At 31.1% G+C, this 4,151-nt stretch overlaps 1 long non-coding RNA gene across 1 annotated transcript; it reads left to right on the plus strand.

Annotated features, from left to right (window-relative positions):
* The first annotated feature begins 2,330 nt into the window (after positions 1 to 2,330).
* Positions 2,331 to 4,151, plus strand: LOC139844605 (uncharacterized). The gene is made up of 4 exons (XR_011758026.1): positions 2,331 to 2,422; positions 2,493 to 2,547; positions 2,668 to 2,739; positions 3,091 to 4,151. It is a non-coding gene; the product is annotated as an uncharacterized lncRNA (long non-coding RNA).

The following is a 4,151-nucleotide window of genomic DNA, read 5'->3' on the forward strand; positions in this document are numbered from 1 at the left end:
AATGAATTAGGAATCTTGCATATACAGTAATCAATCAATATGTTATGTAATGTAGAGATTAGATAGTGACTTAATATTTAAATATAATAATAATAATTAACATTTCATAAAAATTTAAACGTGTAGATGAGAACATAGCAGCCTAAGTTTTAGATTATAGTGCCGACACTTTTCTCGGGAAGAGTATCGTGCCCATTGCTAAACAGTTATTATATAAAAGTGTTCCTAAAAATCTCAAAATTTTAAATTAAGTCCATTTATTTATTCTGGTCATTAACTGTTTGAAACCTGATCAAAAAGGTTCGTCTAATATTTATTTTTGTTCCATTTAATATGTACGGAGTACTAACATTTAACCTAAAAAGGTAAAAAAATATATTTATCAAACCTAAAATCTTCGTAATCGATTTACAGTTCAACTTTTATTTTAAATCTTCATAAACATGTATTGGATCTATATGAACATTAAAGAAATGTCAACCGAATGTTTCTGACTTTTACTAATTAGGTCCGAAATCATTCATTTTCAATATACTATATATATATATATATATATATATATATATATATATATATATATATATATATATATATATATATATATATATATATATATATATCCATACATACATACATTTTAATTAACAAATTTTATTACATAAATGATAAATCTAATTATATATTTTTAAACAATAAATTTAATATTATTATATATTTACGAATAATATTCATATATATATATATATATATATATATATATATATATATATATATATACACAAAAAGTTGTTCATGAATCATCGGAATAGTCACAGGGTAAATGATTATGTTAAAATAGTTCGAAAATTTTGAGACTCAACATTTCAGACTTTGCATATCGTGTCGAAATCATATAAAGATTAAGTTTAAATTTGATCAAAAATTTCTGGGTCGTCACACACATCAACCACCTCCACCAGCTCACCGCAACCATCAACCTACTGCAACCGGCCACTTGGTTTCCGGCCAAAAAACTCCAGTTTTTCAAGGAAACTCCGGCGAAAAAAACTCGCAACCTGAGACAGAAGGAGAATCAAAGGGAGCGAAAGAAAAAACTCATGCAACGAAAATAAAAAAATTTTGAATCTATAACCAGATCTGAAAAATAAAAAGTTCCTTCTTTTCCACAAATCGAGTACAAAAAATTAGAAATTCCTAACCACGTGAGATTTGTAAACCGATTTTATTTTACAACTACATCATCTCAATTTGTTGGTCATTGAAATTGATTTAAACCAAACCCAAATATGTGCACTTGAAACAAACAACCCTTCGAGAACAGAATGAAATCAAGTCGACGACATGACACAATCAACAAAGAAGTCGGAAACCATCATCAGATATAAACCGGAAACCACCACTGGATTTGAACCAATGGCAACAACCACCGGAATTAAACCAATCGTAAAAAGATAAATGAAGCGGAGTGTAGTGGTGCGTTGGTGGTTGCTTGCCGGAAAACGAAGTGGGGTGTGGTAGTACGTTAATGGTTGTTCTGCGACTAAATCGTCACCAATCCACATCAACAAATATTGTTCACAATCACAGAAAAGATAAACGAAGTGGATTATAGCGGTTCCAGATTTTTGATATGTTTTTATTTTGATTTGGTAATTGGTGAATTCTAGGTTTTTGGTTATGGTGATAAATGAATTTTTGATAATAATAGGGGAGTTCAGTAAAGAATAAAGAAGAAGCCCTTAACACCAGCGGCCGGCGGCCAGCGGTAACGGCGGTGACAGCGCCAGACATGCGTTTGGTAGTGAAGGCAGAGATATATTTAACGTAAATTATGCATTAGGTTTATAGATAAATACGGAGTAATTTTTATATGGAATTTTTTTAAATGAGTTTAACAATTGGAAATAGGTTTCGCCTAATAACATTAAAAGTAAGTTTGGCCCAACAAAATTAAAAAACCTACATTCATTCATCTCTTTATATATTAAAGTAAACACACAATTTAGTGACAATTCTCAAAATTATTAAATCCTAGCCATTCAATTTGTTGACCACCTTTAATCCTAGCCATCCATTTCTAATTCCTCCCTTAATCACGTGACAATCCTTAGCATTAGATCTAATCAGACGAAATTAGCCCTAAGTAGAAAAAACACACGGCTTCCATACCAAAAATTAGGGGTGATTTTCTACTCATACCACAGATTCAATCGACACAAATCAATCGCACTGGTGAGTATTTCATCTTTTTTGTTTAGATTTTTAGGTTCTGTGATTCATATATTGCTTCGATCATTCTCTCATTTTCTTTTTGTATTCTCTTCGTTTAAGGTACATTCATCAACATATCAAAAATCTGATCATCTTCTTTTTGCTTCGATCATCTTCTTTTTGCTTCGATCAAAAATCTCTTTTCATCCAGGTACATTCATCGACACATCATTCATTCGATTAAATTTGATACAACTTTATGCGACTTGAATTTTCTGTAGATTCAAGTGTGAATGATTTGAAGGTGTAAGGATTCTTGTGTTTCGGTTTAGTCAGGTAAATTGTTCTAATAAATTATTTTAAGATTTTCGAAGCTTTTTTGTTGCACTCAAGGTGTTCGATTTAATGTCAGTGAGAATTTTAAAGGACTGTATTTTATTGTTGTGTGATTTGTAGTCCAAGCATTCTATCTTGTGGGTAACGGATTTTTCTATGTTTGAATGGATAGAGATCGACCAGAGGCTTGAGGTTTGTACTATCATGCTTAATTAAGAATTTTTCATACGACTATGGCAAAAATATTTTGTTTAAAACATATGAAATATAAATATGTACCTTAGCAGGTCCTTCATCATCCATTTATCGCCCCCGAACCTCGATAAATATTAACATTGTATTTATTGATGAATATTAACGTTGTATATAATTGGTTTAGGGTTGTTTTATGGCTGACCAACTAACTTTATTGTTGGAATCAAGTTCATTGTTTTTTTTTTCTTTCTTCAAACTAACTTGATATCTACAACCAAAAACTTGGTATGAGTGTTTAATGGGTCAACTTCACCCAACTAACATGACAATTACCCCACCTTTTTACAGATTGAATGCAAAGGATTAACGGAGAAAATATCAGGTCGGGTTCAAGTTGTTAGTTAAACGATGCCATATTTAATGTACATTAGTGTATTGCATATACGGATCCATCCAATGTAATTAAACATAAATATCGCTGAATATATATCAACAAATATGTTGATCCTTCATATCACTTTATTTGATCTTGAATCAAGCTTCCTAACAAAAATGATCAGGGGATGATTTGTATATGTTATAAATCTTCAAGTGCTATGGACTCGGGTACTGCGGACTATAGAAATTAAGCAGAAATATAGAAACTCATCGTTATGTATTTGATCTTTGTTAAGTAGTGTTTACTCATTCATTGTGTTGTGTTACCGATTTATAATGAATGTTTTTTAGGCTAATAAAAGTGGGCATTTTATTGGTAGTACTGAGATGAGTGGGACAGTATATTTCAACAAAGGCTTGGAGTATTGGCAACAAAATAATTGGATTGGTACATTATATCGAAAATGAAGAGCGGTTCTTGCCATGGTCAGTGTGTAGCATTTAGTTGTAGTTCAAATGATATAAATGTATTGTTTAATCCTTCCTCTCTCAAAGGATTTAGTGTGTAGCATTTAGTGTGTAGCATGTATTGTGTAACATTCTCGTTATTGCTACCGTCTCCATTAGTTGCTGGTATTTCTTCTGTAACTTTTTATATGCTTATAATTAGTAGATAGTTTTTTTGATTATATGGTTGTGGGTGAGGGTGATTTTGTTAACCTTAATCCTACATAGCGTTTTTTCATGCTAAAAGGGTTGACCTGGTTTATTATATGACAAGTATATAAGTTTCTATAGTGTTAACATGGCATTTTGTAGGTTAAAGATATTTATGATCGAGCAGATTATATTGTATCAATTACAACAGGTCACCAAAGTGCTCTTGATAGGGTTCTTGCTTCAATTCTGTTTTAAGGCCATGTATTTTTTTTTATATTTGTGTTTTCATTAGTTGAGATTTTGATGTTGTCAAAAGGAGGATTGATAATGTCGTTGTTGTCGTTGGCTACTGGTCTGTTAATCAGAAAGGT

Source organism: Rutidosis leptorrhynchoides, chromosome 4 (assembly GCF_046630445.1).
Source record: "Rutidosis leptorrhynchoides isolate AG116_Rl617_1_P2 chromosome 4, CSIRO_AGI_Rlap_v1, whole genome shotgun sequence".
NCBI classification, from domain to species: Eukaryota; Viridiplantae; Streptophyta; class Magnoliopsida; order Asterales; family Asteraceae; genus Rutidosis; species Rutidosis leptorrhynchoides.